Genomic DNA, 25738 nt, shown 5'->3' on the forward strand with positions numbered 1-25738 from the left:
ATATATATATATATATATATATATATATATATATTTGTGAAAAGCATTTAGGATGAAAGATAAAATGTGTGAAGGCATTTTGAAAGCTAAAATTATTTTTTTAAGTTGTAAGGAAGTAGGCGTAATAGTACAGTCCCATTGCCCAAATATATTTAATATGTCTCCAAATATTACCTAAATAGTGAGGCACTTTATATATCACAGAAGGAAGTTAACACATTAAAAACACAGTATAATCAGCATATGAGAGATCTACTTCTTGTCTCCTCTTGTCTTTCCATTCTCTTGTTGGCTTTTTACCAGAATGATTTAGTAACATGAGGTGTGGAGGAGACACAATGGATTTGGTTTTGGAAAAGAATTTGATTTTGTGTATTAGACATTTTAAAGAAGCCTCTTAAAGTTCTATTTTTGAATGCTTAAGAAATTAAAAGACTTCTAATACACGATTCCCTATGAAATTAATTTCAGTTTCATATTTGACATGTGTTATCCAAAAGATAGATTATGAAATTATGAACAGCTCTATAAATAAAGCTAGGCAAACTTATTCCAAGGCAAAATACACAAAAGGGATAAGCAATCAGGATGTATCATTCGAGATAATAAAGTTTGCAATAAAGTGATTTTACAAACTAAAGAGTATCAAGGAAGGCCCAACAATAAGTTGACTTTAGGGTCTCCCATAGATAGCTAAAGTAAACAAGAAAATATTCAGGAAGTTTAAGAATTGAAGGTGATGACTCATTGATAATATGCCTTCTCCAGAGGGATAACCTTTGCACGAAACACCACAGAAGTGTACACCTAATCAGCAGGCAGTGGGCTGGGCAGTTTACTTACAAATGTTCAGGAAAAGCTCAGCGGAAGGCAATGCAGTGACCCTTCCATGAACTCTTTGCTCTCAAGTTCCGCCTTTAACTCCCTTGCAATAGAGGGAAACTCAGATCCTAAGGATCCAAATGCTTCCAGGCTTTTATTATCTTACATCTGGGAATTCAGTAAGCAACACGTCTGTGGAAAGACAAGTGGAACAAAGAGATAATTCACATTGTATGAAGTTTAACATGTATGCAGTTTGTGTGTGTGTGTGTGTGTGTGTGTGTGTGTGTGTAGAGTGTGATAGAATAAAGAAAATTACTCAGCCTCAGTGAAAACCTGCTAGAGAGAAGCCTATATGTCTGTGCGTTGTAAAGAGACTGTATCTGCATGACTTGTCCTAGAAATTTATCCTTTGCTTTAGATAGCTCAGCTACTGGTAGTCCTCCGTACCACATTCAGCTCCTCCTGGTTTATACAGTTTAGAAAACTTGCACTATAACTTTAAAAAACTCAGTTTTAAATATTTTCTCAAAAATGTTAAGGATTCCTTCCCTAAATCTTTTTTAAAAATCATAGATATGCTTTGTTTTCATGAGAGTTATTTAATTTTTTCTAAGGTAAGTATAAATGATTTATATTAGTTAATGATTTAAAAGAAACACAAAAATAAGATTGTGTAATATGGTGGTAGGAATCCCTACAACTAAATCAATTCAAACTGAGTCCTTGTATGGGTGACCTATATTTCCCTCTATTCGTTAATTACCTAATATCTTATGGTCAAGTCATTTTTACATACGCGTATGCCGAACAAAAGAGACGGTGGTGGCAAATGTTACAAAACTCATTTTAATCCAGTGAGCTACAATAAAATCCAATTGCAAGTTTCCAGCGGCTGATGTCAGTGGCTGCCATGCAATGTTGATCTATGTGACAACAACTGGTAACTTCAATGCTAGTTTGATATAACAGTAACGGATATGACTGAGTCTAGAAAGCCTGTGAGAGCCTGCTGACACTGCTACTGTCCGTTGTAGAGGCCTTGGCTAATAGCCATTAAAAATCATTATTTCAAAGGAATATTTAATAACATGGTGAAATGTTCATATATGGTGATTTTAAAAAGTTTACAAAACAATATATTTAGTAATATTTGTAAAAACAATACAGATATGCACACAGGGAAGATAGAGATAGAAATTTATACTCCAAAATGTTAACAGTTATAGTATTTGGGGTGGGTTTTGTTTCCTTCTTTATGTTTTTTCACATTTTTTTCAAAATCTCCACAGACTTTTCTTTGTAATGCATTTCTTTTATAACTAGAAAAAAATCAATTAAAAATAATTAATAAAATTCATCTGAAAGCATAAATATTAAGAATATTCAGAAAAAAAGTGAATTTGGGGAAAGAGATCCCATTGCTATTAGAAACCTAACAGCAATGTGAAGAAGGACGAAAGGAAGAAAACAGAGGACCCAGAATAATGGCCTAGTGAATAAATGAACTTAATATATGATACATTGGTCATCAAGAATTAGTGGGACAAGGATGATCAATAATGATGTCAAAAAAATTGGCTCAATATTTGGGTGAGAGAATCAATTTAGAGCTTCTCAAAATAACTTCCAGATTATTAAAGACTTAAATCTTAAAAATCAAATAGTAAAAATATTAGGAGAAATATAAGTAAATATTGATGTGATAGTTGGTTTTAAAAAGACATAGGCATAGAAACAAAGATCCATAGATTTGACTAGATCAAAAAATTAATTTTGTAAATAAAAATCCTTCAGTAAAATTAAAAAGCAAAGTAAGAAAATCATAACAAATGTGACAAAGGGTTACCATACTTACTATATTGTTAATTGAATTAAACAAGATAAATAACAAGACTACAATATGCTCGTTTGTGAGCTCTGTGAGGGCAGAGGCATAACTATATTGTTTACCATTTATATCCATTAGCATCATGCCCCGTTACAACACAAGGAATTAATATGTACTGAATGAATAGAGAAATGGTCAAACAAGAAAAGGCAACTAAAAATGGGAGAAGGAGGAGAAAAGAAAATACAAATGTCAAATAGACATGATAAAAATTGTTTTACTAATAATAAAAATGCAAATACAACTATGATAAGAAATTAGGAGAGGTTTTTGTTTGTGTGTATTTGATAAGAAATGCAGTAAAGAGATATAAGCAACATCATTCAGAGTGAGGAGCATTTTGAAGGGCAATTGGCAAAATCATATTGCTGACCATGTAATTCTAGAATCCAATCTTAAGAAATATAATAGACACTTGACATTTATGAAGGATATATTTTCCAAACTCTTGGACTCTCCAAATGTTTTCAAATTGTGTTCCAAGGAGCATTGTGGTTTTGCAGGGGTGTCCCAAAGTCTACCTCAAAGGTGAGGAAGAAGGTTCTCCTAACCCTACCTGTGACTTTTATCTCATTTATAGACTCGATATATGAATATTTTGTTAAAGATTCCACTGAAAACATCAAAATTTGAACACCACTGTACAGCAGCATATGATTTCATCAATAAAATGCAATGAGATGTTACTACTTAAAAACTACGGGAAAAGTGGAGAACAATAGAGTGTTACATTGCCAAATACTAGCTTCACAGTAATTCAAATTCCTGCTTCGGGAAACTTGTAAATCATTCTATAATTACCTTGCAAATAGTCAAAAGTTCAGATGTAAAATCTGAAATATCCAGGCTCTGTTGCATAAGAAACAAAAGATGTGTGTTCTCTGATATTCAACAATGTCCTTTAATACATCAGTCTGTCCTAACAGGAACCAACTTCCACTGTATTTCAACAGAAGAGATTTCATTGAAGGGACTATTTACAGAAATTTCCACTAGGTTTAGGATTAGGGTTGGGTGAAGGGAGACTCGACCACGTGGAGATGACGAGACGTGGAGGTACTCAGGCTCTTGCAACAACAGTAAGAAGCTAGGACTGAAGGGATAAGGAGGGGAGATCAAATTAGAGCAGTGGAGGGGGAGCTGCCTTGCAGGAGCCTTAGAGCCCCAAAGCAGGGAAAGAGATGGGAAGAAATATCCCAACTTTTCTCCTCTTCAGCCCTCCAACCTATTGTTGGTGTTACTCATTGGTCAATCCTACCTGAAAGCCAGCTGGCAAGAGAGCCCAGAGAAAACAGTCTATGAAGGTTCTGCCTTTGGAGGCACAGTCGAGCAGAGAGGATGGAACATGGATCTGGCAGAGAGCAAGTAGAACACAGCCAGCATAGCTATAATAGTGGAATATTGGGAACACAAATGCCGAACAATAGAGGAACGCTTACCTAAATGTTGGTATTGACCATTGGCCAATTAGTAAATAATGGTACTCAAAAGACCATTATGTGTTCTGGGAGCACAGAACACAGAGTGACCAGCTCCATCTGGGGCAGTAGATTCTCATATTGAAAACTATTTTCTCATATTGAAACCTTAGGTGCTTTGTTGTCACCCAAGCAAAGTTTCTTGTATTTTTTCCTAACACAAAAACAATATATATTTACTCTAAGAAACATACAACAAAAAAACAAATAGCTATAATCTCACCCCCACCCCAAGAACATTATCAACATCTTAGTGTGTTGATATCTTATAGATCTTTCTCTATGCATATACATACACATATGATTATGTTGCATTTGGGATGATAACACGTATTTTTTGTAAACTGTATTTTTCCACTTAATAAATCACAAATACTTTCTCATGCAATAAATATTATTCTGTAACTTTTAAAAACACTTAAAACTTTTAAAAAACTTGTTTCCCCCTCTCTGGTAACTAATTTCTATCCTCAGACATTTAGTTTGCTTTCTCTTTGGCCGTTACCAAATGTACTGTGTCATGAGTTTTCGTGTAGTCGATTCTTTGCACACATTACCGCCCTCAAGCCAATTTCAGGTCACAGCCTGTTTTGCTACAGCCCTCATGCTAATAGCTTTCATATTTTTTAAGAGTTAAAAAAAAAAAAAGGACACACACAAAGAAGAAAAGCAACAGAAACATATGTGGCCTGCAAAGCCTAAAGTATTTACTATCTGGGCTTTTATAGAAAACATTTGTCAATCCCTGTATTATGAATTCCAAGAAATGCTATTTTTGAGTCAAAGGGTGTGAACATTTTTGAGCCTTTTAATGCATTCTGCCAAACGCCCTCCACAAACATTGAAGCAATTTATGTCCTGCTCAGTACTGAGCTTGGTCATTTGCCATGCATCCTGCCTCAAAGGTCATTGTCCCAAATTGTTAGTTCTGAGTACTCTTTTAGTCTCAGTCAACTTGATGGGGCGTTTTCGGCTTAAGTTTTCACTTCCCTTAAAAATATGTTTGGCTATTTAATTTTTCTTTCATGACTTAACTAATTTACATTTCTGCCCATTTTGAAAAAAACAGGATGTTTATATTTCTTTGCAAGCGCTCTTTATTAAATAAGGATGTTACGCTCTTATCTTTCGTTATACATTGCAAATTTTTTCATAATTTCTACTTTTCTTTCAATTTTATTCTATGGGTCTTTTTGATGAAAGAAGTTAAAAATTCTATAGTTAAATCTGTCACTTCTCCTTTGTAATTTTGTCCTTATTCCATGCTTACTCTGAGACTAAAAGCAATTCACTTCGGAGTCCTGGAGTCATATTGCTGGGTTCAAATTTGGCCTCACCACATACTACATATTTGAGTAAAATTACTAAACCTAAGTCACAGTTTTATTCTTATTCAATTAAAGATAATAGTAATACTTACCATTGGGCTGATATAAAAATGAACAGCTATAAAATACATAAAGCACTTAGCATCATGCCATTGGCTATTATGATAGACGCGAGAAAATACTTCAGGCAAAAGAAATAATATTTATAAAGGTACAAAGGTATAAAACAACTTTGTGCATTTGGGAAACTAGATGTAAAATGGGGTGTCATGTGTGAGGGGCAGGGTTGACAGATGGGAGGGGGAGGTGGGCCTTGAAAGCCATGCTGAGGATCTTGCTCTTCGTATCACCAGAGACTGCGAACCAATGAAGGTTTTTAAGTCAGCAAGAGACCCAGAGATATGGGATGTAGATTGATCTCTGTGGCAGCAAAGTGGAAAATGGACTAGATTCATATCATAAATCATATTGCTGTCTCAGACACAGCAGTCTCCTGCTCTACCCTCCCCTCCCCAAATTCCTGCTCTCTGGAGGCAAATTATTTCACCTTCTAACTATTACGATATTTGCCTCTTTACTTCTAAACATCATGTTTAAACCATTTCTTTTTTAACTTTCAAACTATTTCTATTTTGCCATCATAGATAAGATTATGAGACTAATTAATAAACAATACCAATAGGGATGGACCTAAGGAGCCTTAAAAGGGAATGGACCTAAAAGATGAATCTGAGAGAAGAGACAGTCAGCCTTACTTGCTAATGAGTACAAGCCAGAAAATGAGTGGGCAGGGACGAGAAGAGGGGAGCTGTCCCAAGTTGGAGACCAGAGAAGCAGGCCAGGAGCAGAAAGATGAGTTCAGTTTGGGAGATATAAGGTTTTAAGCACCATTGTGGAGTATGACCAAGTTGAGTATTGCCCCAGACTTCTATCCGTAGGTAGTTTTTCACTGCTCTAAGGACCAAGTATTGATATCTCAGGAGGCATTCTTGGGTGGTCTGGGAAAATGTACATAAGAAAATCTGCCAGCTAGAACTTTAATACAAAGCTTCCCAATTTCATGCCATGGAATGCATACAGATATGTAGCTATGGGTCTCCTCAGCCCTGCAGGTCAAAGGGCACAGTCACTCTTGTAGGAGCAGCCTCTTCTGTTTACCCCCATTTGGGTCTCGCAGACATAACCATTTCCTGGGTGTGCCGTGAAGTAGGTGTAGGAGGCTGTGCTTTAGAAGGCCCAGTGCACTCACAAACAACGCTCACCCCGCCGGGCCAGCTGCCAGGGCCCTTCTACTCAAAACTTTATGATGCCTTTTAAAACATGTCTACCCCTCCTTCCATCATCACCCATTCTCATCCCCACCCACCGTTCAAACCCATCTGTAAGGTATACTGAGTAGCACAGTTTAAAGGGTTCAAAAGAAAGGAGTTCCCGGCCCTGACAGGCTTCCTGTCATGGTGGCAAGCACACAGGAGCCACCGCTGTGGTTTGAAGAACGACCAGCACATTTCACATTTCTATTAGAACAATGGGGCCCGATTGCCACCGGCAGGAAGTCCATCTTCACAGCTGCCAACCCTTCTGTCAAACCCATAACCCCACCCACAGAAGAGTACTGAACAATGGAGGAGGATTTTACAAGCGAATCTGTGAGCAGCTACAAGAACAAAAACTGGATTAGGTGACCCTGGATCCTTTTTGTTCCCTTGCACTCCTCTCTGCATCATCGTGCTCCGCTTGTGACGTCTCAGACGCCTGGTTCCTGCAGGCGTGGGATGCCCTGGCCTGCCCCGGGAGCCATGAGGCGTCACCGTGCGGTTCCACGCCGCGGTCTTGAGGGAAACGAAGGGGCGGTGGCCTGGCCGATGCAGAGGGGCGAGCCCGGGCGAGTGAGGCAGCGCGCAGCCGGGCTTCGCCTTCCCCTTGGATGACCTCCGCCGTGCTCCCCGCCTCTCGCCCTCTGAGCCTGCGGCCAGCCGCCTGGCGCCCCTCTGCTAGCCTCCCGTGCCCGGCCACCTCCTCCTTCTCCACTTTCTCCTCCTCCTCCTCCCCCGCCTCTTCCGTTTCTGGAGGGAAAGGCTACAGCCTCCTTCTGGGCTCCGCATCCCCGGCTTAGGTAATACGATTTCCTCCTTACGCACCCCTCGCCCGGGCGCCACTACTCCCTCCTCCTCGGATCTGGTCCCAGTGTGGGCGAACAGCACGTCCCGATCGCCTCTCCGGATTGCAGGTGAGTAAATCTGGGCCCAACCGGCTCCTTGCCTTTCTGCCCGGCCTGTGATGACCTCCGTCCGCTGCAGCGAGGCGCCGCCTGGCCGCCCCACCCCACACCGCAGCTGCAACGAGCCGGGCAGAGGAGCTCGCGGGTCCTGCGGCTCCCTGCGCTCTGCGGCAACCACCGAAAGAAGGGGAGGGTGAGAAGGAATATTAGCAAGCAACTTAAAACAAAAAATAAAACGATCATTAGCATTTTTAGGTCAAAGAAGCTGATCTGACAGTTGAGAGCTACGGCCCAGGTTCAACAGGTAGATGGTGTAGCTGTCTAGCGCCCCTGGGTTTTGCTTTGAGAGATGCTTCTAAGTGTCCAAAGCTGCTGGCTGCCACTAGCGACCGGCTAAATGAGTGTAAAATAAACATGATGGGACTATATTTAGAAAAGTCTTTACCTCCTTGCTTTTAATTCTCTGCATTTTGAAAGGTGGTTTTGTGAGCAGTACGTAGTTGCTGAGGCCAGAGTAATTAGTAGGTGGGAGAAAATATGTAACATGGGTTTGGTTGAATCATGTAGACTGTTAGACACAAAGAGCATGAAAATCCCTACGTTATTTAGTACATCCATGAAGAATAAATATGAACAATCAAGGTGTATATTTTGGAGATTCCCAGTTTTAAAGCTAATTTTAAGGCCTTGAATAACCAGACGTTTGCCCAGTGTGAATGGAGTTCACTTCAAGAGAACAGTGAGTTAAGACTGTATGGACATTCCACTGACGTGCATCCCACGTGTTGAATAAAACATTTTTTGGCCCTTTTCCTGTGATGCCTAGCTTTGAAACCAAAGAAATTGATAAGGATCAGTCCTGCTCAGTGTGAAAATAGTCCAACGATGAAAACAATCCACTGAACTACTGTTGACTGATGAATTAGCTATGTGACCTCATTTTTACCTTTTTAACTATAAGGGAAAAAAACAAAGGCAATGGAAGAGTTCATTTCTTTTCATTGTACGTATTTGTTTGCATTTTTATTTAGAACCTTCTTTATTTTTAAACTTTGCCGATTTTTATACTATTCTTAAAGTTCGTAGTCATAAAGAGGATTATGTAAGATGCATAAAGTTATACTTCACATTTTGCATAGAATAAGCTACCATTTCTTTTCAAGCTTTTGGACTAAACTACTACTTACTTGGAAATTGCAGCTGGGCTCATGATATTGAATGTGAAATATCTTATTAACGATTTAAATTAGAGCTCTACTTGGGGTAGTCTTGAAAAAAACACAGAAAATATGTCTTATTTGACATACAAGTCCTGTTGAAAAAGTTATAAACGTATTTATTATATATGTATTAACATTTTATATCTGTCTCTGATAACAACTAGAAAATGTCTTATTCTATTTCATCTTGTAGATAAACTGCCTAAAAGATAATTATGTTATATAAAGTGACGAATAAAAACAAGTATCTTCTTCATTTATTAAAGGTGAGAATGGTGTATATGAGAACTTTTTCTGGATATGTGTCTTATAAATGTCCTTGTTAAAATATTTTGAATCTTGTAATGAAGCTAATAAAACTCTTTCCATTGAGTTTTTTTTAGTATAGAGTTTAGAAATAAAAGCAGAGTTGACAGCACTTTGCTCAAGTTAGAGACCACAGTGTCAGTTTCCTTTCCTTCTCTTTTCTTTCTTTCTTTCTTTCTTTCTTTCCTTCCTTCTTTCTTTCTTTCTTTCTTTCTTTCTTTCTTTCTTTCTTTCTTTCTTTCTTTCTTTCTTTCTTTCTCTTTTTCTTTTCTTTCTTTCTTTTTTTTTTTTTTTGAGGGGGAGGAGAAGAAGTGTTTGCTTGCTTGTTTTGATTTTTAATCAACTAAATATTTAAAATGTCCTTTACCCAAGTTTAAATTAATGTAAATAGTTGCTAACTTTATCAATAGGTACTTAAACTTGTCCTTTTCTTTAGAGAGTGATGCTGGTAGGTTTCCCCCAATGCTAATGAGAGTTATAATTAATATAAAGGAGTTAAATTCAAATGACCAAGGAAACTGTTCTTTTAATATTGCTCAAGGAAAGCCTAATTTAGTTAAAGTGATGCCATAATTTTTCATTATCATTGGTTTTTAACTAGGATCTGATCTTCCAAGTTCTAGAAAAACCTTCTAGTTAATTTCTGGGAATTTGCAAGAATCACATATACTCCCAGTTTGATCAGAGAATAATGAAAGGTGTGTTTTACAAATATGGCTGACTGTAAGGTTCATGAATAGCAAAGAATGAGGAAAACAGAAACAAAAATCAGAGCAAGAAGATAAAAATTAACCAGCTTAGACATTTATCTATGATTGCAAGATTAGCAAGAATGCAAGAGTATTTAGTATATTTATATATTGGTGTGGCTTTAAAGAGCCATTTATATCTTTTCAGTACTTTGACCTTTTCAAGTAAAAGGTGCTATAAATATTATTTTATCAGTTTGTGCTCCTTGAAAGGCAAATGTTGCATTCAGTAGTCTGTATTGTTCTACTCAACATTTATAAATATCTGTTAAAAACAAACATTTACCTCTACAAAGTGGAAATAGAATAAGAGATATGCTGCTAAACCCAGTCTGCCAAAAAGATACATGATATGATCTATGATCTGCTTTTTTACTATATTTGGCAAATACATTTAGATTATATAGTTTATCACTGCATAAATAAATAATAATAACCATCTTCTAAAAGGTTCTGTAAAGAACTTCTTCGAATCACGTTTTCTAACAGTTATAATCCTAAAATTGCATAATAAATAATCCCTTACAGATCAAATTTTGGTACAAGAAAATCCTTTTAAACATGTTCATGTCTAATGGAATGAAAATCAACCAATTTACAAAACTCCCACTGTGCGTCATGAGGAGATGGAAAAAATGTATATCCTTCTCTCAAGGAACTTATAGCCTATTAGAGCCATGGTACCCTAAGCGGTGTGTTGAATGGGGGCTTTAGGCCTTCTTTGTAATGTTCGTGAACCCCTCCAGCCATACCCTAACAATCTTAAATATTAAAACCTAGTGTGATTGCTGTGTAAAATCAACTTTAAGATAAATATCCTAGTGCCTTCTTTCAACCTAATTTTCATGCCCCTACCCCAGACCCTTTTTTTCATTCAGTCAAAAAATATTTATTATGCCCTTATTAGGTAGATGATAAATATCAAAAGCTTTTTAAAAGTGCATTTTTGTACCTATAATTTTGTTTGTTTACTCTTTTAAAAATTGTACTAAAATTTATATAACATAAAATTTACCATTTAAACCATTTTCATGGGTACAATTCACTGGCATTAAGTACATTCCCATTATTATGCAACCATCACAACTATCTATTTCCTGACATTTTCTTCATCCAAAACTGAAACTCTGTACACATTAAACCCTAACTCCCCATTACCCTCTCCCCCCAGCTCCAGTAACCACCATTCTACTTTCTGTCTCTATGAATTTGACTATTCTGGGTACCTCATATAAGTGGAATCATACAATATTTGTTCATTTGAGTCCAATTTATTCATTTAGCATAAAGTTTCAAAGGTTCATCTATGTTGTAGCATATGTCGGAATTTCATTCCTTTTTAAAGTTGAATGATACTCCCTAACCTCTTAACCTCTTATATATGGAAAGTAGATACCAAAAGAAGGAAAGTTTTGAACTGGAACAGACCATAGAAAAACCACCCAACCTCTGTGCCCCTTCCTTTTTTTTCCCTTTTTTATGTTTACAAACATGAGGAAAACAAGTCCCTGAGAGCTACAATTCCAGTGGCCAAGCATTCACACCTGGTTGGTTAAAGGCAAAACAGACCCTAAGAACCAGCTCCCCTATGGCCTGAACAGGAGCTCTTTCTACCACACACCCACGCGGCCAATATAGACAAGGGAAGGCGAGTGTTATATGAGTTGGTGTTCAGAAGGAAATTCAGAAGGAAAGATACATTGATATGAGAATCTCCCCTAATGGCTGAAAAATGTTCCATTCAAAAAATACTCAAAATGGACTTAAGAATTAATGGGACCCCAACTAACAGTGATCAAAACGATAAATAATATTCTACTAGAAAGGATTCTTTCTACAAGCCCTTTCTTTTTGCCTTGAATTATGCTTTAAATTTGTATTTTTAAAAATAGTTTTTCTTTCCTACAGTTAAGATGGAATTTTAAAAAGCAGATTCAGTGTGACTATGTGATTTCAGGTTTCATTTGTGACACCACAGTTGTTCTAAAACCATCTCTGCACATGCAAAAGTTTAAGCATACAGTTGGAACACAGCAGACAGAAAATTTAATAAATGAATAGTTTCTATTTAGTGAAAATGTTACTAACAATGGAGGAGAGGATAAAGAAGGGTCACTATCAAATTTAAAACTATTTCTAAATGGATTACGTTTTCATAGTTTTCAGATGAGTTCTGGGAAGCCTTTGAAATGCATGCTTTATACAAGTATTATGTGTATGCTAATGTGGAATACTTATTATATAGATCAACTTTCCTTACGCTAGCATTTAATTTTTGCTACAAAAATGACAATACAAGTTGACCCCTAGCTGACCAAGGCCATCATTCTTATCCTGTTTCCCTGAAAATAAGACCTAGCCAGACAATCAGCTCTAATGCGTCTTTTGGAGCAAAAATTAATATAAGACCCAGTATTATGTTCTATTCTATTCTATTCTATTCTACCCAGTCTTATGGTAAAATAAGACCTGGTATTATATATTATTATATTATATTATATTATATTATATTATATTATATTATATTATATTATATTATATTATATTAATTATATTATATTATATTATATTATATTATATTATGCTATGCTATGTTATATAAGACCCAATCTTATAGTAAAATAAGACCCGGTCTTCTATTCTATTCTATTCTGACCTAATCTTACAGTAAAATAAGACCCGGTCTTATGTTATGTAAGACTGGGTTTTATATTAATTTTTGCTCTAAAAGACGCATTAGAGCTGATTGTCCGGCTAGGTCTTATTTTGGGGGAAACACGGTAGTTGCAGTGGCTATAAGGTTCCCTGTTCTGCTCCTATATAAGTAACCAGTGAGAGAGAGGTGACTGTTGCACCTGGTGTTTCCTTAAAATGTCAGATAAAAGTCAGCTGAGTTCCATTCCCTGTTTTTCAACCCAGATCTACTAAATCAATATCTCCAAGGGAAAAGCCCAAACATCTATATTTTTAACAAGTGTCTCAATTAATTCTTGCTATTGCTAATTTGGAAAACACTGCTTTAGCACAAGCTCCCATTTACAAGCTCCCAGAACAGCATTTGAGACAGAGAATATCTTTGTGGTCTATTGCTTTGAGCACGATGAGTGAGCAAGATGTGGGCTAATGCGGTCCATTAGTAGCCTTAAAAGAGCTGGGTAGGGTGAGGTGGACTGATCAGCTTAGAAATGGCTGTATGTCAACACTATTTGAAGGTTAGAAAGGAAAGAGGGAGAAATGTTAAGGTTAAATAGATGTATTTACATATTCCACATTTAATATCTTTTCTAACAAAACCAAATCACACTTACTATTTTAATCAACTAAATCTTGTCAAGTAGGTCACCTCTACATGACAAGCATAATTTCAGATTCTGACTTGGTGCTTAAGAAATGTGGTTCGGTTGCTAGTCTACAGAATATATGTAGACTTTTATATAAATAAATACGGGCACACATACCTAATGCCACCTGAGTAATGCTGATGAAATCCAAGTACAATAAACAATATGACAAGGATGAATTCTGTATTTACAAAGCTAAGAGGACATTCATCAGCCAAGATTTATTGAACACCTCTGAGGTATGTGCTGAGAGTCATAAGAAACCACTCACATTTAAATCTCCTGCCAGACACAGCATGGATAAGCAAATGGATGTACACTGGGTTGGAGAGTTGGGATAGAGATTTGGTCTGCCTCGGTTCTCCCGGGGCCCAGGTGCCCAAGATGACGGAGCATCAGGAATGGCTCCTGGACGTGCCAACTGTTGAAATGACTCTCCTCTCTATACATGCGAGTATGTGGATGCACACATGTGTGTACTCACACCACACACACACACACACACACACACACACACACACTCCTTTTAAAAAACTTCCTATCAAATTAGAATACATACAGAAAAATATGCAAGTCCTAAGTATATAGCTTGATGAACTTACAGTCAACCCACCCATATAACTATCACTCAGGTCCAGAACATTATTAGTGTCTGAAAACCTCCTTCACATTCCCCATCAATAACCCCTCCTTATTCTCCAAGGGTAACCACCATTGTGACTTCTAACATCGTAAATTAGTTTTGCTTGGTTTTGAACGTCAGATAAATTAAATTGCACAGTACATATCTTTTGGGTCTGACTTTTTTCATTCAACAGTATGTTTTCCTTTCGTGGGATGCATCCACATTGTTTCCTATAGCAGTAATTCTTTCATTTTCACTGCTGTAGAGTATTATGTGAATATGCCACAGTTCATTCTCTTTTATTATTGATGGTTATTTCTAGTGTTAGGTTATTGCAAATTATGCTGCTCATAAATATTCTTGTTCTTGTCTTCAATGTATATGCGTATCCGTTTCTGTCTGGTATACATTGTCTACAAGGGAAATTGCTGGATCGGAGGTTATGCTTATATTCAACAAATTACAAATAATTTTCCAAAATGATTGTACCAATTTAACTCACACCAGCATTGTATAGGAGTTCTCATTGCTCCATAGCCTCACTAAAACTTGAAATTTTCAGTCTTTAATTTTAGCTATTTCACTGGATATGCTGTTATGATTTTAAGTTGCATTTATTTTGACTACTAATGAGGTAGACTATCTTTCCATATGTTTATTGGTCCTCTTTTGTAAAGTATTGTTCGAGTTTCTTGCCCTTGGACTGATTCTGAGAGGGTGAGTGGACGTTAGGTATAGAAGGCAGAAGGAAGGCATGTCAACCAGACAGAACAACATGTGCAAATTAATGGTTTGGATAGAGCATGGGAGCAAGTGGACAGATAGTGGGAAATCGGCTACTAAAATGCTAACCTTTAGCAGAGCCTACGAAGCGATGACAACAATATCACACAGACCAAAGTAAAACGACACCAAAAAAGTACAGGCAGTCCCATTCTGTACTACTTAGTGGATTCTGAAAAATGTTTAACAAATACTTAAAAGTTGAACAAGGCTTACACATTGGAAGGACAATTTTGTTTCCAATGAGCTAAAAGGTAGTATTTGTAAATCCCTAGTAATTCTTATGGCACAATTTCCCTCTGGTCTAGGTAACCAGGTGGGCAGATGAGCATCTCATGTGGCTATCAGGGGCAGCTACTGTTAGCAAGTTGCCCTTTACCCATCCCTCAGTGCTCCAGCAGCTGAGCCAGTTGAACTTGGTATGTGCTCTTATGTTCCCCCTCCCCTTCTGCCAGGGCAGTAGCCTCTAGTTTTTAAACTGCTCCCTAAAGCAGCTCTAAGTATGGTGCAAAAGGGAAGAGGAACTAAGTCTATATTTCCCCTACAATAGCAACGTGAGCTAAATAGAGCCTTGGGCCAGCCCCTCAGCATGTGCCCACCAAAGGAGACTCCTGAACAGCGACACCCCCTTGAGACGTCACCGCAAACACCATCTTGTAAAACACCGAGGTATTTCACGGTGTTGGCCTTTTCCCCCAACAGCAATAGCTGTCAGGCAAATTGCCGCTCCTAGAGGATGAGTAAAAGACTAGATTCAGGATGTGAATGGTAGACATGGGGTGGGGTGACTCCGTAACAGGAAAACATGTGGGCTCTGCAGAAGTCGTGGGTTATCTTCAGGAAGAAGGGAATGCCAACGGAAATGCTTTGACCCACTTGCGTATTCATCAGGGAGCAGCTCTGTGTTTTCTGAGGGCGCTTATCTATGTCGTCACACTTCTGTCACTGTGAAGAACAAAAGGGCAGGCCAGCTCCTGCTACAACCAGGCTCTTCACACAAGAATGGATACCCCTGGCCCTAGAATCTGCACAAAATATCCTGACAGAATAGCCCCTTCACAGAATAATGACGTTCTGGAGCCATCTATAGATGGTCCACCATGAAGCCGGGGTCGACTTGCAGCCTCCAGGAGCCAAAGTTTCCACCCAGATGCCCAGAAATTGCACTAATCAGATCGGGCCTACATAAAGGAACTTTATTTTGGGCCATTCAGAATCACAAGTAGTTCCCAGCCATTTGGATTTAATGGACTAATAAATATTCAGAAAAGATTTCAGTGACCCATATAAAGTTGCTGACCTCTTGTTTTCTCAAGTAAGGACATGTGACTATGGTTTCTGTGAAGATGTATTTAATAGTCATAGCTGCCATTTGTTATCTACTATATGCAAGGCTCTTTGCTGGATTCTTTTCCAGAAATATCTCATTTGATCTTCAAAAGGACCCTGCAAGGTAAACATTATCTTCGTATTACAGATGAGGAGAGAGGCTCAGAGAGGGGAAGTAAATTACCTGATGCTACAGATAGTTAATGGCAGAGCCAGGTTTTCAACCCAGGTTTATCTGATTCCAAAGCTTATGTCTTTCCCACTATACTGTTTATCACATCTGAAATATGTATAAATTATTCTGATATGATTTTTAAACCTCTGCTGCTCTGATGAGATGACAAAATGGTCAGAAATTAAAATCGAGTTTTGTCTTGATAGAGAGATTTGGGTTTCCAGGAAAAGGCTTAAGAGCTTTTTTTTTTTTTTAACTGACGTACTTCAATTTAGTCAATATTTCTCCAACTGGACATGAAAATTTCACAAGAGCTAAAGGGACTATTTAATAGACAGATATACATTTGGTCTGAGATAGTGAGGAATACAACTTCTTTAAACCTGGTCTGCTCAAATGTGATTTGAAATAGGTTGTCACATAGTAAGGCATATGAGAGGTTATTTCAATGTTCATTGCATCATTAAAGATTTCTCTGTGAAAGTGAGTAGTTCCATGTTGGAAAGACTGCCTCACAGAATTAAATTTATTGACCACATACATGGGAAAGAGAACCCTACCCCATTTTTACTGTTTGGCCAGAAAACAAAAGACAGAAGGATAGACTGTTTTGGCATTTGCTAAGATTATCAAGGTCTCTCTTTCAGGAGAGGTGGGCTGAACTGTATTCCACTAAAATTTGTATGGTGAAACCCTAACCCCCAATACTTCAGAGTGTGACTGTATTTGGAGACAGGGCCTTGAAGGAGGTAATTAAGGTTAAATGAGGTCATATGGGTAATCCTTAATCAACCTGAAGAGGGAGACCCCAGGGATGTGCATGCACAGAGGAAAGGCCGTATAACAACACAGCCAGAAGGTGGTCCTCTGCAAGCCAAGCAGAGAGGTAGGCTTCAGGAGAAACCAAACCTGCCAACATCTTGGTCCTGGACTTCTGGCCTCCAGAACTGTGAGACATAAATTTCTGTTGGTGAAGCTGTTTCTGTTGTTTAAATGTTGGTGGTATTTTGTTATTGACAGCCCTAGGAACTAATATAAAAGGAATTAGATATTCTCCATGGGCTGTGTCTCCCCACCCACTGATGCCATGACAGCCAGGAAGAGAGACATCAATTGAACAGGATGGATGAGTTTTTACTATCCAGCAAAAATGGTTTTCAGTGAGACTGAGGATCAGCTGGGGAAAAGATTTTTCTGCAAGTACAAGGGAAGTCAGGTGTCAATTAAATAATGATTTATAATAGTCAAACTAGCATCAGCTACTGGGTGTGGGTTTCTCTATTCTTTGCTATATAATATACCATATAATAACATGCTTATGATTATTTATCCAATAACTACTCATTTCCTTCCTTAGATAACTGCTAATAATCTGTGAAAGAATTTTATTGACTAGAGTACTGGCTAACAGTGTGGGCTTCTGCTAGATTTTCTGGGCTTGAATCCTGTCCCAGCCACTTCCTAGATGTGTGATTTTAGGGCAAATTAACATATGCTTCGGTTTCTTTATCTGTAAAATGGAGAGAATAATACCTTCTTCATAGAGTTGTATGAGAATTAAATGAATTAATATATGTAAAGTGCTTAGAAGGATATAGTAAGCACCTAATAAATGTTATCTATTATTATTTTAACTTGGTGCTTTACTGCATATAGATAAGTGATAGCAGAACCGTTAGACCTACATGGCTCCACCAAGATATATGACACCAGCTCCCGCATAGTGTTAAATTAAAATAAGGCACCTGAAGAACAGTAGCTATTAAATCTCAGTGTTTAGCATAATCTAGGAGGCTCACAAAAATACAGATTTCTGGGCTCTGTGTTCAGAGATTCTGATTCATTATGTTGGGATGGAGCCCAGGAATCTGTCTTTTTAGTAGATACCTTGACGGTAATTCTGAAACAGATAGTTCTCAGAACACCCATTAAAAAATACTAAAGGAATTTTAAAGCTATTAAATTATGGTAAATGTCATAACTTGCTAATCATGAGTTCATAATAATGTTCACTCAAAGTATTTGAAATGTTTAAATAAAACTAACTAATGAGTGTATAAATTTGTTGTTTTTTTTGTTTTGTTTTGTTTTGCTTTTTTTAGAAGACAACCTAATTTTTTTTTTTTTAAATTGGGCAAGGGAAACAGGACTTTATTGGGGAACAGTGTATACTTCCAGGACTTTTTTTTCCAAGTCAAGTTGTTGTCCTTTCAATCTTAGCTGTGGAGGGTGCTGTTCAGCTTCAAGTTGTTGTCCTTTCAGTCTTAGTTGTGGAGGGAGCAGCTCAGCTCCAGGTCCAGTTGCTGTTGCTAGTTCCAGGGGGCACAGTCCACCATCCCTTGTGGGAGTTGAACCAGCAACCTTGTGGTTGAGAGGACGCACTCCAACCAACTGAGCCATCTGGGAGGCAGCTCAGCTCAAGGTGCCGTGTACGGGACTCAAGGAGTTGAACCAGCAACCTTGTGGTTGAGAGCCCACTGGCCCATGTGGGAATCGAACCGGCAGCCTTCGGAGTTAGGAGCATGGAGCCCTAACCGCCTGAGCCACCGGGCCGGCCCTATAAATTTGTTTTGAAAAATCATCTAAACGAGATTTCTAGTCAAGATAGTAGAGTAGGTAAACACTGTGCTTGTGTCCTCTCATGACCACATCAAAATTACAACTAAACTATAGAACAAACATCATGGAGAATGGCTTGAAGTTTAGTTGAACCAAAGCCCTAAAACTAAGAACATTCAGAAGAAGGCACCTTGAGACTGGAAGGAGGGGCAGAAACATGGAACTGGCTGATTCTATACCCATGTGTGACTGTTAAAAATTGAGAGAGATATATCAGCTGCACAGGTCCCCCCCCCAGAGGAGGGAGGGATCCCAGAGCCAGACCAGGGTCTCTAGCCCAGAGTTCCAGTGCTGGGAAGGAATCCCCTTAACTTCTGGCTATGGAAACCAGTGGAGATTGTGGCTGAGTGAGACAGAGGGCGGCGAGAGTACTAGGCTTTCCTCTTAAAGGGCCCCGGCATGGACTTACTCACTGACAGTCTCACTTGCTTTGAGCATCCGTGCTGGGGCAGCAGCTCAAAAGGTGCCAGGAACATATGGGGAGGAACTGAGTTCTCTGGCTTTAGGGCAAAGGCCGGAGGGGCAGCTTTCTCCCAGACAGAAGTGCTGGCAGAATCCATTCTTTCTTTGTTGAGTCCTCTCCTCTCCCAGTGTGTAGATGTAGGCAGCCACTGTATCTGAGTCTCGATCAACCTAGCCCTGGCCTGGTGATTTCCTGAGACCCAGCCCCATCTAACTTTCAGGCACACCCAAGCATTTATCTACAAAAAGCCTGTCTTGGCTCATGCTGAGGATTTTCCTAAAAATCTCTCAAAAGTTAACAAAACATAACAAGCAGCAACTGGCTTTGATGTGTCCCATACCTCTGTCTGAGCAGCCCCAAGCCTGGCACTAGCAGCAGCCAGCCTTGGTTCACAGTTTGGCCTGTTGAAGTACCTTTAAGCCCAGCGTGGGTGGTGGCCATCTGCGGATTGCTTTGTGGCTCATTCCAGGTGGCCCCAGGCATGGCACAGGCTGTGGATGAACTTGGCCTGTGACAGGGCCCCTCCCAAGAGGGCCCTGGGGCTGGCATACCTGGTGGCCAGCTTTGGACCATGCCTGAGCATCACTCAGCCACCTCCAAGGACAACACACCCAAAGGGCAGACTGGCCAGGCACCAGAGCCCTGCTAAAGTGAATACTGCTCCGTAGAGTCAACCCCCTCACAACAACTCCTCCATGATAGTCACAGCCAGTCTTCACAATCAGCCCTCCCACTGATGTACAAACAACAACCAAGGCTCAGCTACAACAGGAGGGCACACACAACCCACACAAAGGACATACAAGTAACTGGAACACCTGGCTCAGGTGACCAGGGGGACCACACTACTGGACCCCTGGTACAGGACACCTAGTACATAAGGCCACTCTACCAAGACTGGGAAACATAGCAGCCCTACCTGATACATAGAAACAAACATAGGGAAGCAGCCAAAATGGGAAGACAAAGAAACACGTCCCAAATGAAAGAACAGAACAAAGCTCTAGAAAAAGAACTAAACCAAATGGGGACAAGTAATCTACCAGACACAGAAATCCAAATACTGTTTATAAGGATGCTCAGTGATCTCAGGGAGAACTTTGACAAAGAGAAAGGAAACATAAAAATGGAGATAGACAACATAAAAAAGAACCAGTCAGAAATAAAGAATACAATAACTGTAATGAGAATACATTAGAGGGAATCAACAGTAGATTAGATGAAGCAGAGGACTGAATCAGTGATGTAGCAGATAAGGTAGCACAAAACACCCAATCAGAACAGCAAAAAGAAAAAAGAAAAAAAAAATGAGGATAGTTTAAGGGGCCTCTGGGACAAGATCAAGCATACCAACATTTGCATCATAGAATTACCAGAAGAAGAGAGAGCAAGGAATTGAAAACCTATTTGAAGAAATAATGAGGGAAAACTTCCCTAACCTGGCGAAGGAAATGGATATTCAAGCCCAGGAAGCACAGAGCATCCCAAACAAGATGAAGCCAAAAAGGCCCATACAAAGACACATCGTAATTAAAATGTCAAAGTTAAAAAAAAGAAAGCATCTTAAAAGAGACAAAAGAAAGGCAGTTATCTACAAGGGAGTCAGTTGATTTCTCAACAGAAACTTGGCAGGCCAGAAGGGATTGGCACAAAATATTTAGTGATGAAAAATAAGGACCTACAACCAACATTACTCTACCCAGCAAAGCTATCATTTAGAATTGAAGGACAGATAAAGAGCTTTTCCAGATAAGAAAAAGCTAAAGGAGTTCATCAGCGCTAAACCAGTATTACAAGAAATTTTAGGGGGATTTAAGATAAAAAAAAATAAAAAATATGAATAAAATGGCAATAATTACATAGCCATCAACACTTTAAATGTAAATGGATTAGTGCTCTAATCAAAACATAGGGTGGCTAAATGGATAAGAAAACAAGACCATTCCATATACTTCCTATAGAGACTCACTTCAGATCAAAAGACACACACAGATGGAAATTATAGGGATGGGAAAAATATATTTCATGAAAATGGAAACGAAAAAAGCTGGGGTAGCAATCCTTATACTAGAATTTAAAACAAAGGCTATAACAAGAGACAAAGAAGGACCCAGAAATCCCTCTTCTGGGTATTTATCGAAAGAAACCCAAAACACTACTTCAAGGGGCTTCCATATGTTCACTGGAGCATTGTTTACAATGGCCAAGATGTGGAGGTAGCCTGGGTGTCCGTCAATGTATGAAAGGATAACGAGGACGTCATACATGTATACATGGAATATTGCTCAGCCAGGGAAGGAAATAGGTTCTTGCCATATCAACAGCATGGATGGACCTGGAGGGTATTGTGTTGAGTGGAGTAGGTCAGACAGAGAAAGACAGATGCAATGTGATTTCACTTATATGTGGAATCTAAAGAACAAAACAAACTCATAGATAAAGAAAACATTTTGGTGGTTGCCAGATGGGAAGGGGGTTGGGGAAGTGGGTGAAAAAGGGGAAGGAATTAAGAAGTACCTATTGGTTGTTACAAAGTAGTCATGGTGATGTAGGGCATAAGAGGAATATAGTCAATAATATGGTAATAACTATGTACAGTGCCAGGTGGGTACTAGTCAAAGGGATCACTGCTTAAATTATTAAATGTCTATCCACTGTGCTGTACACCTGAAATTGATATAAAATAATATTGAATGTGAACTGTAATTGAAAAGTTAAAAAGGAGCGGGGGAAGGTGACAGGGAATAAGAGGTCCAAATTTCCAGGTATAAAATAAGTAAGTCATGGAGGTGTAATGTACAGCATGGGGAATATAGTCAATAATATTGTGATAGTGTGGTAAGGTGTCAGATGGCTGCTGGGCTTATCATGGCGATCACTTCTTTGGGTATAAATGTGGAATAACTACAGTGTCCACCTAAAATTAATACAATATTGTATGTTAGCTATATTTTAATAAAAATCTTAATAAAAATCATCTAAAAGATAATATCCACAAGTATCAATAAGAGCTATTAATAAACCTGAAGAACTTCTGTATTGTATGTAGTCCTCAATTTCTCTGTAGACAATTAACCTCAAGTGAAGTCATTCAAGTGAGAATGAATTATCTGGTACTAATACTCCCCTCAGAGTTGTGGCCTCCCTGAGTGAACTAAATTGAGGACAGATAGAGAGATATACAGTAAAAAGCAACAACTTACAGAGAAGCACAGAGAATGGTGGTTCAATTCATTTGAAGGAAATGGGCCATTCAGCTGGAAAGTAGCAGGCTAGCTATGCAAATTAATTAAAGTCTTGCATGTAGATGTTGACAGCTATGAGAGATTTTTTTAAGGAGCTTGAACCCTGGAGAAAGGTAAATAGGTGAAGAAATGCTAGGTTCTTATAAGATGAAATTCTTTAGGATAGCTGGAGAAAGCTTAGTCCCAAGCTGACACTGGGCATTCATGCTGGAGCTTGACAAAATGTGAGAGAGTTGTCTAGGGTCAGAATAAAGAGTGATTAAGGTTGAACTTGGGGATAACTTTGGAACTGAAAATCCTGATTATTGTTACAAAAAAAAATTCCTAAAATCTGTGTACTTATAAATCAGAGGACTGCAATCTAAAGCTGGTATTTCTTTCTCAGTGGTCAAGTTGCTATGTTCCAGTGGGATGAGAATGGTCATTATTAAGGAAATAAAGGTCAGGTCCAAAGAGGAGAAACTCCAGCTCCCTGGGGCAGCTGTACAGAAACTTACCAGGGCTGAATGTGTTTCATGCCTAAATTGGCTGACTAGATGAGCTTTCTTATGAGAGAAGGGGTGGGCTGGTCCTGGAGCTGGCAGCATCTGTAAGTGGCTCACCTGAGTGTGCTGAGGGCGCCAGAAGAATTTCTTGGTGTTTCTGTTAGGGGGAAAAAAAAAATTGGTTTTAAAATGTTGAGTAAAATAGACAAAACTGATATTGTTTACCTAGAAAACTTTCAAACTGGACTCCTTAAAATCTTCATTCTACGTACTTTTAAGATAAAAAGCTATTTAGATAACGGTTGGCTCCTTGATTCGTTTCCCTTTACTTATAAAAATCTCGGAACATTCACTAAGAAATCAAAATAATCAAAGTTACTGAATTTATACTCTTGGGATTAGTATATTCTACTAAGACATAAGTATCTGACTATGTATATATTATATATAACAATTTATAGCATACAGATGTCATAAATTATTTCTAATTCAAAGTGCCTCAGCCATATTAATGTAATGTTTCTCTTAGTGTTTAGGTTCAAGTAAATCAACATGAATCTTTGAACATATCACTCATTCCTGAAAGAAAAGTCATTTTGCAGGCAGGTGCTTCTGTTTAATTTTTAACTCCATCCTCTCTACCACCTGACAGTTTTTTTACATTATTAGCATAGTACTACTTTGTTTGGACAACTATCTCCAGGAATTGAGGACTTCTTGTGTTTCATGCCTAAATGTCCCAAAATATTTTAAAATGTAATTTCTTATTATAAAAGCAGCATATATTTATTGTAGGATATTTGAAAATTATAGAAAAGCATAATAGAAAAAAGTCACCCACAATTCCAGTACTCAGTGATAACTAACATTAAATATCTATGCAACTATCATTAAAACATCATCTACTAGACTTTCAGTGTCTCTTTTTCTTTCTCTCTATATATGTATGGATGTATTACACATACATGTGTATGTGTATATATATAAGCTCAAATTAGTTATATATATATACATATATGTAGTCATAGATTGTTTTTCCACCTAACATTATGGCATTAACATATTTCCATATTAAATATTCTTCAAAAACATGATTTTAAGGACCACATAAGTAGTCTTACATTGTACCAAGGTTTAAGATTATTTTAAATTGTTGCTATTGTAAATAATATTAATCCTTCTTGCACAGAAATAGTTTAACTTTCTTAACACAAATTAAGGCAGGACTGGAGTTACTGGCTAATAAGGTAGTGACATCTCTAGGTAGTGACTTGCCACTTTTCTCTAATCGCCCTTAGGAAACCCACTGTGTGCCCATCAGTGAGGTAGCAGCACCACTTTCACCACACCTTTCCCAAGAATGAACGTTAACTTGAAAGGCAGCTTCGTCTATCTAATAGTAAAGAAGGACACCTCATTGTTTTATTCACTTTCCTTGTATTACTGTTAAGGTTGGACATATTTTCTCATGGTGGTTGACCCATAATCTTAAGAGTTTGTTTGTTTGTTTGTTTGTTTAGCAAATGTGTTTAATTCAAACCAGCAATGACAATCCACAATTAACTTCATTGTATAGACAATTCATTGGGGTACTAATTCTCAGTCTCCTAGTCCATTAAGGAGACTTTTTAAAAAACAAGTGCTTATTATGATAATGAAGAGCATGGGCTTCTGTGTAAGACTGCTGCTGAGCCGTGCCGTTTAATCTTGTGTAACCCTGAAGAGTTACTTAACCTCTCTTAGCTCCAGTTCCCTTGACTTTAAGACAGACTGATAATCCTCACCATAGTTCTCACAAGACAGCAATTATTAAGGCTTTCACTAAAACGTAGCTATTACTGAAAAAGGAGAAACATTTCTCTCCTAATTACTCAATAGGTACATCAAAGTGTGACAGCACATCTCTTAGAAGCCAGAACTTTTCAAGTCCCAACAAGTTGCATGTTTTACTTCATTTTAGTATTTAAACTTTTTCTCGCTAGAAGAACAGCACCGATAATGGGACTTTTTTTTACGGGCAAAAAAAAAAAAAAAAAAAAATGGTGGCCAGGAAATCGCTTGGGCTGCTAGCCCAAGAGTTGCCTCAGTCTAGCAGGACACAACAGTCCTTTCTGATGTGGTGCTTGGTATTTTAGGAAGTTGCCCCAAAACTAGTAAGGTAACAGCTCTCTCACTTCTCCCGTCTTCCACCAGGGGGTGAAAGAAACAACACTACTTCAGCACTGCCACTAGGCCTGCGTGATCATTCTAAGGTCATTACAAGACTTTGGCTTTCTTTTTAACATCACGCTTGTGTGTCCATCTGTCTCTTTGTCTAGAGATTTATAAATGTAGATTGTCCTTGAAAAACATTCTTTCACCAAGAATTCAATTCTTTGCCTAATGGATTTTTGAGACTATAAATATTTTCTAAAGATTTTCAAAAATGAGTTTCAAATTTTAGATATCTAGTCTTCCACACTGAGGATGGGACTATGACACATACTTGTTGTTCAACCCTGCTGACCAGGTTGACGGCCAGATGGACTGTTAGTAGTATTGCAAGCACTCTGACATCATTCTCTGAACAGCTTTCTCTTTCACATTCTTGTACTTTTCCAGCTGACAGCTGAGAAGAGGGTGGGTGCAGATTCCATCCACAGCTGCAACGGAGAAGCA

At 38.3% G+C, this 25738-nt stretch overlaps 1 long non-coding RNA gene across 1 annotated transcript; it reads right to left on the reverse strand.

The window, feature by feature from the left end:
- Window positions 1-16: 16 nt before the first annotated feature.
- LOC109452055 (uncharacterized) lies at window positions 17-25735 on the reverse strand. The gene is made up of 3 exons (XR_016019576.1): window positions 25566-25735; window positions 23093-23237; window positions 17-1014 (listed from the first exon to the last, which is right to left on the reverse strand). It is a non-coding gene; the product is annotated as an uncharacterized LOC109452055 (long non-coding RNA).
- Window positions 25736-25738: the final 3 nt, after the last annotated feature.

Source organism: Rhinolophus sinicus, chromosome 17 (assembly GCF_057876585.1).
Source record: "Rhinolophus sinicus isolate RSI-liver-muscle chromosome 17, RSI-T2T, whole genome shotgun sequence".
NCBI lineage: Eukaryota > Metazoa > Chordata > Mammalia > Chiroptera > Rhinolophidae > Rhinolophus > Rhinolophus sinicus.